A 13,541-nucleotide genomic window follows, 5' to 3' on the forward strand; every position below is an offset into this window, starting at 1 on the left:
GTGACACGTGATAGAGCAGCCACCTAGATGGAACCGCGAAGTGCATTGTGGGTGTGGGAGGAGCCAGGGTTCGGCTGGGTGGCGGCTTTGGTTAAGACCCTAGAAAAGCACAGGGTAGGCGTTAGAGGCTTTAAGTAAATAGCTTTGTTTGTCGAGGAGAAACTGGGGCGAGAAAGACTGGACGCTGTGGAAACACTATAATTTCAGGATTGGAAGAGACCACAGACCATCTATCCCCTTTCTCCACATTCCCTGGAAAGCGTCTTGGGGCTGAAAAAAATGAATTCTTTAGCGCGTCTTAGGTGTTGGAGTGCTCAGGGATGAGACAGTAAACGCAGTCTCATCCTCCGCGCTGTAATTCAGATTCATTTTTCTTTCAATGATTTTCATTTGGGTAGGCGTTTTGTTTACATTTTGTTGTAAACAAATATTGTTTGTGTTTGTCCCAAACATTGTTGAACATCACCAGTAGCCCATTAAGATAGGTAAGTTAGCCGGGCGCGGTAGCACATGCCGGTAGTCCTAGCAATTCCGGGAGGCAGGAGGATCGGGAGTTCGAGGGCAGCCTCAGCAACTTACCCCTGTGTCAAATAAAAAGACATTTATTTAGAAAATTAAAAGGGCCGGTGTGTAGCTCAGATTGCCCCCGGGTTCAACTCTCTAGCTTCACACACACACACACCCATCTTCACAGGTGAAAGGATTGTCACAGGATTGTCTGCAGTACTAAGTTTTCCAGAGGTCTCCTGTACTAAGGAGACATCAGATTCTACCTACCCCAGGCTTGAAATAAATTTCATCTGCCTTTTAGTTATGTCTCAAATTCCAAAACTAGAGTTTTATTTCACCCAGCCTTACCATACAGTGCTGGGTTGTTCTCCAGGAAGAGAGAGGCACCTAGCCATCTATCAAAACCTGTCCTGGAATATAGGACCCCCTACCCACAGACAACAGAATATTTTTTTGCTAAGTCAAGATTCCTTCTTTTGGAAATTTGAACTGGAAGTATGCTATTGAATCAAAAGAATCAGAAGAAAATATTGCTTTAATAACATTACACAGAATGAAAATCCCAAACTTCTGCCCTAGACCCCACAGCTACCTTGAATCCTGAACTACCTTCAGCTACAAGCTTCTTAAGGCTAATCCTTTAAATAATAACTACTTTTCTTGAACTCACCTCTGAGTGGGTTTCTGTTTCTTTCAACTAAACTAGGCCCAATTAGAAATAAACAGCAATAAGTTAAAATATTAGTGCTAATTCATTTACTAGCTACTTTTTCTACTTAAAAAGTCACCTGAGAGCTGACTTTGATTCATAATGAAGAAATGTCTAGATTCTGAGAAGGTGTCCCAGAAGTATTAGATGCACAAAATTCTATGATGATCTTATGATATGTCAATCTACCTAGGCTATTGTCCCCAGTTATTCAAATAAATACCAACCTGGGTGTTGTTATGAAAGCTTTGTTAATGCAATTGAAGTCCATAATAATTGACTTTAAGGGAAATTGTCCTGGATAATATGAGAAGGTCTGATTCAATCAATTGAAAATTGAAAGGCCTTTGAGCAGAACTGAGACTTCCTTCATGAAGAAATTCTACCTGTGGACAGCAGCTTCAACCTGTGCCTGAGTTCTAGCCTGCCCTCACTGAAAGCCTTGCCCTACAGATTTTAGATTTGACTAGCCAGTGACCACAACTGCAAAAGCCAATTCCTTGCAATAAATATCTTTATGTGTATCTACTGTGCTCAGATGCAAATGTCAAAGGTTAATTTCACTACTCATTCAAAAAATATATATTGACGACCTGTCATATGTCAGAAATTATTTTAGGTGTTGAGAACACAGTGTTATACAACACAGTATCCTCCTGTAGTTTATATTCTTTCAAGGGCAGATTAAAAATAAAAGTGTGTGTGTGTGTGTGTGTGTGTGTTACTTCAGGTACTGTAAAGTGCTATGAAGAAAAATAAAAGATAATAAGGTGAGTATGAACAGAAAAGGTGAGATATCTGAGATGAGATTTGAGCAGATACCTGGATGAAGTTAAGGAATGAGGACTTGTGGGAAGAGTATTCCAGACAGAGCAAGTATGGATTCTCCAAGGTGGGAATGTTCTAAGAAGTGTTCTAAGAAGAAGATTGGTATGTCTAGAGTGGTGTCAGCTGGTAAGAGTGGCAAGAAATGAGACCAGAGAAATAAGCAAGGCAAAATCATCCAGGATCTTGGAAAGGCTTTATATCTTATTCAGGTGTAAGAGAAACCCACTAGAGGGTTTTAAGCAGAAAAGAAATGTGATCTAATTTGTGTTTTTTTAATGTCCATTTTGGTGCTAAATAGAGAATATATTGTGGGTTATCCTCTGTGTGTCTAACAGGCACTCAGGGAAATTTGAATTAGGCCTGTGTAAGGAGACAAAAGCAGATGACTTTAAAAAAAATGCATATTGGGCTGGGGTTATGGCTCAGTGGTAGAGTGCTCGCCTCGCAAGTGAGAGACCCTGGGTTTGATCCTCAGCACCACATAAAAAAATAAATAAACAAAATAAAGACATTGTGTCCATATATAACTAAAAAATATTTTTTAAAAAATGCACATTGCCTCAGGTATGACTTTTACAAATTTTCAATCTAGCCCTAACCCTCTCTTGAACTATCCTGCTCATAAGGTCTTTCAGTTGATTGAATCAGACCTTCTCAGATTATCCAGGACAATCTCTCTTAGAGTCAATTATTATGGACTTTAATTGCAATAACAAAGCCTTCATAACAACACCCAGGGTTGGTATTTATTTGAATAACTGGGGACAATAGCCTAGCTAGAGTGACACATCAACTGTCTACCCTTGTTTCATAAATATTTCATATCTCAAATTCAGTGTGCCCAAATCTAAGCCAGATTCTCTTCTAATAGAGATCTCAGTGAGAAAAGGCATCATTCCCTAAGCCTCTTGGATAGAATCTGTTCCATCTTTTCACTTACCGCCCTTTCCTCTAAAATTACAAGTTACCAATATCCCTTCTTCATATCTCTTAAATCCATGACCATGCTTTCATTTCTCCTAAATTATCTTAGTTCAAGCTGTTACTAATTCCTAGTTCATGACAGTACCATTTTCTCTGCTCTATACCTCACTGCTGCTACTCCATACCTCCATTCCAGTCATCTCTGGTGCTTTTATCTGCTCTTGATAAAAGCTAAATATGTTCATGTCTTGACTTGGAGTAAAATCCTTCAGTAATCTTACTTGATACCATTGAATACCCCAATACCTGCTATTCCTTGTGCATGGAATGCTCTTTTCTTCTTAAATTGGTTAATGCCTTTCTGGTCCACAGAGTGAAACCTAAGTGCTAATTCTTCAGGAAGTCTCAGATGCCTTTCTCTGAACTACATAACACAGTGGGTATATAACTTCATCATAGCCATTATCACATTGTACTAAAACCTTTGACTTATCTATCCATCATCTTAATTATAAAGCCTATTGAATTTTTTATTTTTGTTTTGTTTTGTTTGTGGTCCTGGGGATTGAATCCAGGGAGTAACACATGCTAGGCAAATGCTCTACTACTGTGCTATATCCCTATCCCTTCATTTTACTTTAGAATGCTTAGGGCAGGGATCTTTACTATTCAACTTTGTAGCCATAGTGCTGAGCCCACCTTGCCCAGAACTTAGCAACAACACATTGCTGAATCAAAGTATCAGATAATGAATACTGAAGGAAAAAATCTTCCAAGTTTTCCTGCTAGTGCTTCTACTAGCTGATACATAAACCTGTCACATTTTTGTTACTGGATTCTCAATGATAGAGGTATTGTCCAAGAGCAGGAACATTGTTACCAGTGATTATTATAATTATCAATAAATAAACTAAGAAACTGGTAGAAGGTAGGGTAACATAGGATGTCAGAACCAGAGAAGAAGTAGGATTTCTGAAAGAGGTTCAGAAATGTTGGGTAGCTTCGAATGCTTGAATTATTAATGACAAATGTTCTGTTATAGGCAGCATTGACCTACATAAATTGGTGATAATAACAATAGCAACAGTACAAAGCCAGCAGTTCCTAATGCCACCCAGAATCCAAGAAGACCTAATAGACATATTGCTTTCCTCTTAGTGGGAAATATGAAATGCAAAATTTGTCCTTTATTTTTGAGGGATTGTCCAGGTACTAGTACCAGGCTATTGTAGCCCTAAAACAGTGGTTCTCAACTAGGGGATGATTTTTTTCTCACATACTTCACTATGTCCAGAGGTGATTGTGATTGTCCCAACTCTTTTTTTTGTTAGAGTCTTATTTATTGTTCTTACCAGCATCTCCTCTACTCCCTTTCACCTAACTCCTCATCCTCTAACAATAGTCTGCTGTTTGCTCACCAGGAAATCTCACCCTAGGAATGAGATACAATTATAGATAGAGTTAGTTAGTTAGTTAGTTAGTTTGTTTATTTTGTGCTATGCATCTGAAACACCACCAAAAAGTCTGTAACTACATTGTAATTATTTCCATGAAAGTCCTTCTCCTTTAACTGGATTGTGATATCTAAAGCTGTTACAAAGAAAAGGATAACATTTAGAGAACAGGAATCCTATGATGCACAGGAAAGCTCCTTACAAGAATTATCTGTGGTGGTACACACCTGTAATCCCAGCAGCTTGGGAGGCTGAGGCAGGAGGAAGAGGCTGAGTTAAAAGCCAGCCTCAGCAACTTAGCAAGGCCCTAACCAACTCAGTGAGACTCTGTCTCTAAATAAAATACAAAAAGGGCTGGGGGTACTGGTGATGTAGCTCAATGGTAGAGCATTTGTCCCGCATGCACAAGTTCAATCCCCAGCACTGCAAAATTAATTAATTAATTAATTAATTTTTTAATATTTTTTTTAGTTTTAGATGGACACAATATCTTTATTTTACATTTATGTGGTGCTGAGGATCAAACCCAGTGCCTCATGCATGCTAGGCAAGTGCTCTACCACTGAGCTACAACCTCAGCCCCTTAATAAAATTTTTAAAAAATAAAAATTAAAAAAAAAAGACTGGGAATGTGGCTCAGTGGTTAAGTGCCCCTGGGTTCAATCTCCAGTACCAAAAAAGACAAAAAGAGAAAACTTATACTCAAAAATGTCACTAATGGAACAAGTCCTTACTTTTTGTTTGTTTTGTATTATTGGGGAAAAAAGTCCATGGTTTCAGGCATGCTAGGCAAGCACTCTACCACTGAGCCAAGTGTTCAGCCCAGACTATTAATTTTCACTGTGTTTACCAACCACCCTCTTTTACACCTACCTAACCTTTAGTGATCATTCACTCCCAGCCTTTCATAGTCTTCCTCTAGTATCTAAATAGAAACTATTAGTGTTTCACTTACTATTGCCAGTTAGATGGCAAGTGATCTAGATCCAAAAGTCACATTTTAGAAACTGCTTTCTAGATATCATGGGTAACAATGAATCACACTGTTATGTATACTTGTAATGCACCAATTTTAAAAAATGGGGAAAATAAAGAAACTGCTTTCTTGGCTGACGACTGGAACCCAATGGTAGAGGTTGGGTTTCCTATAAAGGAAGCAGTCTCTGAAATAGAAATGCAAGAAGTTTGTGGGAATACTCTAAGAGATTTTTATATTCTCATATAAACAAAGATTTGCATGTGCACTTCCTACAGGAAAAGGGAAGAGAGAGCTCTCTTTTGGCCTCATGCAATCCCCAGAGAGAGCTACATTGGAGAGCTGTCACTTACAGAACTCCTGGCAACTCCAGTTATGAGGGAGAGAGGGGAGGAATCTGGTTAGCCCACCACAGCATCCACTACTGGTGTCCAAAAGTGTCTGCCATGAGATGGCAGTGATGCAGCCAGACAGAGGGTGACACTTTAACCTGAGGACACGAGACTCAAAGAAATTTGGGTTCTCTCTCTCTCTCTCTCTCTCTCACACACACACACACACACACACAAATGAGTAAATAGTGGTGTGAAAGCTTTTCTGATAAGTGAAGGAGATATCAGTCCTGCTGTCTTGACCTTGAAGGACTTGGATAGCAAGAGCTGGCAAATACCCCTTCCTTGATTCTCAAAATTTCTTTTTTTCTTTCTTGGAATGATGATATTAATTCAAATGATTTTTTAAAAGTCTGTGTTTTTTTTCTTTCCTCATGGCAATATATCAGTGGCTTTTTCTCTCTAGGAGCCGCTGAGTGTAGAAGTAGGGTTGGGGGCAAAGAGTAGAATTTGTATCTGTGTTCATGCAGAGGTGTGTGTGTGTGTGTGTGTGTGTGTGTGTATGTATGTTTTCCACTAATGCAGTAATTACCAAAACTTAAGGATATTCCCTGGGAATTTATTTAAATTATAGGTTGTAGCCAGGCATGGTGGTGCAGGTGTATATAATCCCAGGACTCAGGAGGCTAGGTAGGAAGATTGAAAATTGAGGCCAGCCTCAGCAACTTGAAACTTTGTCTCAAGATAAAAAGGACTGAGGATGAAGCTCAGTGGTAAAGAATCCCCAGTTCAATCTTCAGTACCAAAAAAAAAAAAAAGTGAGTTGTAGGCCCAAACACAATACAGAGACTGATTCAGTAGGTTTGAAGTGATTTTTGAATTTATTATTTAATTATTTATTTTGGTGATACTGAGGATTGAACCCAGGGGTGCTTTACTACTAAGCTACATCCTACATCCCCAACCTTTTTTCTTTTCTTTTTCCCTTCCTTCCTTCCTTCCTTCCTTCCTTCCTTCCTTCCTTCCTTCCTTCCTTCCTTCCTTCCTTCCTTCCTTCCTTCCTTTCTTTTTTGGTACTGGGATTGAGCCCAAGGGTGCTGTACCACTGAGCCACAACCCCAGCCCTTTTTATTTTGAGACATGGTCTCCTTAAGTTGCTTAGGGCCACACTAAATTGCTGAGGGCTGGAATTTGCAATCCTCCTGCCTCAGCTTCCCAAATCACTTTGATTACAGATGTGTGAAACTATGCCTGGCTTCCTTAACCCTTTTTATTTTTATTTTGAGATAAGTCTTGCTAAATTGCCCTGACTGGCCTTGAACTTGCCATCCTCCAGAGAGCTGGTCTTGAAATGAAAATTCTTTACAAGTGGTCTTCCACCATACTTTGAGAAACATTGAATACCATAGTCTGTTTGTCTGTCTGTCTGTCTGTCTCTCTCTCTCCCCCGCCCCCCCAGGGATTAAACCACAGAGTAATATCCCCAGTCCTTTTCAATTTTTATTTTGAGACAACGTCTCACTAAATTGCTGAGACTGGCTTTGAACTTTCAATCCTCTTGCCTCAGCCTCCCAATCCACTGGGATTACAGACATGCACCACCATGCCCTGCTATCAAAGTCTTTTTTGTTATCTATTTCCTTCTTTGTCTTTTTTTTTTTTCTTTCTTTTTTGTTTTGGCACTACTGGGATTGAATCCAGGCATGCTCTACCACTGAGTTATATTCCCAGCCCTTCTTGTTTTTGAGATAGAGTCTCACTAAATTGCTGAAGCTGGTCTCAAACTTGCAATCCTCTTGCCCTCAGCCTCCAGAGTAGCTAGGATTCCAGGCATGCACCACTGCACCCAGCGCTTATCTCTTTCTGAGTTCTTGAAGAAGGTGTGCAGGTCTTTTATTGTTCCATGGCCAGAAGAAGAAATAAAAGTTCCTGATTATTTGATAGTACATGCAGTCTGTCCCCTCACTGAAATAGTCAGGGACTCCCATACAAACAATACTCCTTGTGATTCAGATAGTAGAACTGGGGATTTTGTTCAGAAGTAGAGTACTTATCTAGCATGTGTGAGGATTCAATCCCCATTAGGGGAGTGGGGGATGGGATTAAGGTAGTGAAAATTCAGTATTCCCCCCCCCACTCCCCCAAAAAGGGCAAATGTGCTCAGGGAACTTTAAATCATAGCCTGTTACCCATTAAAAAGTGTGATATGTGTTCTTCCCTATCCCCCACTCCCTCAAACAATCTTACTGATCTCAAAAACCAGGTATATCACTAAAGCCAGGATGCCTTCACCTTTACATCTTGAAGGATAAACTAGATAAGAATGAAACTATTGGAAGATTGCCTCAAAGGGCTAAAGACAAACTCCCCAGGTCCTAAACCTGTTACTTGTAGGATTTGTTTTCTTTCACTGTAACTTGTATGTTCTCTCAATAGTTGCAGCTGTTCAACTTTATCACAGGGCAAAATGATTATCTAGGATGTTGCATCAGTAGAAGAGATTAACATTTGGCTCCAGACTAACCAACTGACCCACCATTCCCTCAAGGTAAAAGTGCTCACACAAGGAAAAAAAAAAAACCTTAAAAAAAAAACACTACTGGATGTAGTGGCACATGTCTGTAATCCTAGTGATTTAGGGAGGCCAAGGCAGAAGGATATTGCAAGTTCAAGATCAGCCTCAGCAATTTAGTGAGCAACTTAGCAAGACCCTGTCTCAAAATAAAAAGGGCGGGCTGGGGATGTGGCTCAAGCAGTAGCGCGCTCGCCTGGCATGCATGCGGCCCGGGTTCGATCCTCAGCACCACATACACAAAAATGTTGTGTCCGCCAAAAACTAAAAAATAAACATTAAAAAAATTCTCTCTCTCTCACTCACTCTCTTTAAAAAATAAATAAATAATAAATAAATAAATAAATAAATAAAAAGGGCTTGGGGATGTGGCTTAGTGGTTAAGCATTCCTGGGTTTAATTTCCCATACCCACCCCCCAAAATTCCTAAAGCCAATTAATATTCCTACAACTCAAGCCCATATGTTTTAGGAGTTCAAAAGTTTTTAAACTATGGATTAGGGGGTTCTAAAAGGCACAAAGAAAAATGGTTTGAGAGAGAAAATCAGGAAAGAGAAAGCAATGGGCTATAGTAATGAGGCTGTGAGAGTGAATGACTATGTGTTTGGTGGGGGAGTTTTTGTTTTTGTTTTTAGATATTCCTGACAGTAGAGTGTACTTTGACATATTATACATACATGGAGTATAACTTATCCTAAGTAGGATCCCATTCTTGTGGTTGTATATGTTATGGAGTTTCACTGGTCATGCAGTCATATATGAATAGGAAAATTATGCCTGATTCATTCTACAGTCTTTCCTAATCTCATTCCTCCTCCCTTTTCCTTTATTCCTTTTTATCTAATCCAATGAACTTCTATTCTTCCTTCCCACCGCTCTTATTGTGTGTTAGCATCCACATATCAGAGAGAACATTTGGCCTTTGGTTTAGGGGCATTGGCTTGTTTCACTTAGTATGATATTCTCCAGTTCTATCAATTTTCCAGCAAATGCCATAATTTCACCCTTCTTTATGGCTAAGTAATATTCCATCGTGTATATATACCATATGTTCTTTATCCATTCATCTGTTGTAGGGCGCATAGGTTGGTTCCATAGTGTGGCTATTGTGAATTGAGCTGCTATAAATATTGATGTGGCTGCATCACTGTATTTTTTTTTGGGGGGGGTGGTTACTGGGGATTGAACTCAGGGGCACTTGACCACTGAGCTACATCTCCAGCCCTATTTTGTATTCTATTTAGAGACAGGGTCTCAATGAGTTGCTTAGGGCCTTGCTAAGTCACTTAGGTTGGCTTTGAACTTGTGATCCTCCTCTGTCTGTTTCCCCTGCCGCTGGGATTATACGCATGTGCCACCATATCGCCAGCTGGCCAGACTGGCCATATGAATTGGGTTCAAAGGAGCTGGCTGTATCAATAACTAAGAAAATAGTGAAGAAACCACACAGTGCACAAACATAGGTTTCTAAGGCAGGACTGCTCAGCTCAGTGACCCCAAGGGTCAGCTCCAGCACTGGAAGGAGCAACAGAGTGAACACACCCGAAACCTTCTATTTATTGGGGGAAAGACAAATATTTGAGAAAGTTTCACCCAAATAAAGCAAGGGATTGGGTTTCAAACGGGGGAGTCTTGCTTGGTGATGTCTTGTGGTCAGCAGATTGACATCTTGCAAAGCCACACCCATCTCAGGTGCTGTGTGGGAGCAAAGGCAGAGCAAAAAAGGCACACATAGGTCACACAGCCCAATCAGGCAGTAACGTCAGACCAGTCCCTTCATATGCTCAAATGCACATAGCTCACACACACACAGCCAGCGCATGGCTGGCTCATGACACCACAGCACCTAGAGTAGTATGCTGATATTAGGACCTTTGGGTATAGACTAAGGAGTGGGATAACTGGGTCAAATGATGGTTCCATTCCAAGTTTTCTGAGGAATTTCCATACTGCTTTCCAGAGTGGTTGCACCAATTTGCAGTCCCACCAGCAATGTATGAGTGTGCCTTTTCCCCCACATCCTCGCCAACATTTATTGTTACTTGTATTCTTGATGATTGCCATTCTGACTGGAGTCAAATGGAATCTCAGGGTAGTTTTAATTTGCATTTCTCTAATTGCTATGGAGCATTGAACATTTTTTTCATATATTTGTTGACCATTCATATTTTTTTCTTCCGTGAAGTGAAGTGCCTTTTCAGTCCCATTTCTTGATGACTGGGTTATTTGTTTTGGTTTTGGTTTAAGTTTTTTGAGTTCTTTATACATCCTGGAGATTAATGCTGTATCTGAGGTGCAGGTGGCAAAGATTTTCTCCCATTCCCATTAGGCTCTCTCTTTGTGCTCTTGATTGTTTCCTTTGCTATGAAGAAGCTTTTTAGTTTGATACAATCCCATTTGTTGATTCTGATGTTTTAATCTCAGACAGTGAGCAAGAATAACAAGCAAAGGTTTCTGGATATTAGGTTGTCACCATAAATGGTCTCAGGAATCCTTAGATGAAAGGAGAAAGAAGGGTGAGCATTTTTTTTTTTTTCTGTAACACGGTATAGCAATCTCCAAACCATGAATTGTATCTGGCCAACACCCACCTCCCTTTTTGACTTTTTTTTTTTTTTTGAGACAGGGTGTCACTGTCTTTCCAAGGCTAGTCTTGAACTCCTAGACTCAAGTGATCCTCCTCCCTCAACCTCCCTGATAGCTGGGGACTACAGGTGGACACCACTATGCCCAGCTTACACCTCCCTTTATGTGTGTGTTAAAATTATGTAAATATGCATTTTAATTATAAAATTCAGTGGCCCTAATTATATTCAAACTGTTGTGTAATTTTCATTACTATCTATATCCAAGCTTATTTTCTTCTTGCCCCAAACCCAACTCTGACCTTAAACAATGACTTCCTATTTCCTTTTCCTCTGGACTCCTGGTAACCTCAAATCTACTTCTTGAGGGAGATTTCCTGAGTTGCTGCTGTGGTTTGTTCCCCAAATTTTCATGTGCTGGAAGCTTTTTCCACAGTATAGTAGTATTGATAAGGTGGTGACCTTTAGATGCTGGGCCTTGTGGAAAGTGAGTCCTGACTGTCTTCATGAAGGCATGGTCTTGCAGGATGGGTTAGATCTCACAGAAGTGGATTAATTCTATCAAGGAAGTTATAAAAGAGCAAGCTTGGCCTCTCCCAGGCTTCTTCCTCTCTTACCACATGACCTCTCTCTCATTGTATGTGCCAGGTTTCACCTTCCACTTCTCTGCCACATTGTGACATAACCAGGACTCTACACCAGATGCTGGCACCATGTTGCTTGGATTTTCTGGCCACCAGAATTGAGAGCCAAATAAACCTCTTTTTAAAATAAATCACCCAGTCTATGGTATTTGGTTCTGACAACACACAAAAAAACTAAGATGGTAGGTAACACTGAATCTCATCCCATAGGATGAGAAGGAGTTGGCCATTAAAAGAAATAATAGAGATGAGGAAGCAGTAGAAAACAGGACATCTAGGGGGAAAAAAGTATAGGTAACAAACACCATGGAGTTTTAGAGGATCTAGAAACTGCCGTGTGTGTGTCAGGGAGCAGCTAAAAGAGAATTCTAGGACTGGCTAAAATGCTGTGAATATAACCAGTAAGAATCTATTTTTTTGATCTACTGGGTATGATCTGGAAAGCTAAGAACAACTCCAACTATGTTGTCACACTTTGTGGCCCTGAGTAATTAATTATACCATTTTCTTCTCAAATTTCTGGTTTTGAGGGGCGGGGCATGTAGCTCTGTGGTAGAAACATTTGACTAGCATAGGTTTGATCCCCAACGTCACACACCACACACACACACACACACACAGAGAGAGAGAGAGAGAGAGAGAGAGAGAGAGAGAGAAAATCCTAGTTTTGACTCACTTGATTTTTTTTTTAAAGAAAATATTGTTAGTATAACAAGGTTGCTGCTGCTGCTACATTTTTCAATAAGTCGTACAGTTAGAACATTCTGACTCAATCAGAAAATGTGGATTTGCTTGTTATCTCTGTGTGTTTTGGTCAACTTTTTCATTGCTGTGACCAAAAGACTGGACAAAACAGAGTAGAAAAAGTTTATTTGGGCCTCTTGATTTCAGAGGTCTCAGTCCATAGATGGCTGACTCCATTGCTTTGAGCCTAAGATGAGGCAGAACATCATGGTGGAAGAGTGTGGTGGAAGGAAGCAGCTCAGGACTTGGGACCAGGAAGCAGAGAAACAGACACAGACACACTGCAGAACTGCAGATCAGGACAAAATAGATATCCCAAAGGCACACGCCTCCAATGAACCACCTCCTCCAGCTACATCCTACCCGCCTATAGTTACCACTCAGTTAACCCACTCAAGTGGATTAATGAACTGATTAGGTTAAGATTCTCATAACCAATTGTTTCATCTCTAAACTTTCTTGCATTGTCTCACACATACATTTGGAGAGGACATCTCATATCTAAACCATAACACTGTGCTTCCTTCTAGTTGGTATAAGTTACTTAATATCCTTAAATTTCAGTTGCCTAGGTATGTAAATGTATTCTGAAGGACTGAATCAAAAAGACCTCATGATACCCTCTCAGATGGCCCACTATCAGCCAATGCTTCCTCTTTGGAGATCTGAGTCCCAGGCTCCAGGATGTTTGGGGATAGAGGTTATGTCTGTCCCATGCTTCCTAATGACTAACACCAGCCAAGCTGTTCCCATCAGAGATCTAGTTTCTGGTGCTGTGGGACCCTTTCCACCAAGTTGCTAATAATAACCCCAACATCTTCCATAGGTTCTCTCAGCCCTGATGGTATGTGCAGAAAAGAGTAGGCCTGACTGTTATCCTTTGAAGACCTACTTAAAAGGTTTGTCCTTGGCGCATCTGGCAACTTCGTTTTGGGGAGGGTTCCCATTATTCACAGAATTAATGAACAGCCCTATCTCCATAAAATAGACCCTTTTCTGGCTCCAAATTTTTTTGGAACCCATACTGAAATGCAAAGTAGGAGTTTTTTACTGAGAGAACCTGGAATCAGAAAGCCTCTCCCAAAGTAAAGCATCATTTATTTTATTTTTTCATATAGTATATTGACCCCAAATCCACGAGTATATATTTTTAAAAGAATTTTTGAGAGGAAAATAGTAATCCTCAGGCAATAGGGAGGTTGGTACTGTTAAGATACCGAAAGATTGGAGGTATTACTTTGTGAACAGAAAGAGGCCTGTGGG

This window comes from Marmota marmota, unplaced genomic scaffold (genome assembly GCF_001458135.2).
Source record: "Marmota marmota marmota unplaced genomic scaffold, marMar, whole genome shotgun sequence".
NCBI lineage: Eukaryota > Metazoa > Chordata > Mammalia > Rodentia > Sciuridae > Marmota > Marmota marmota.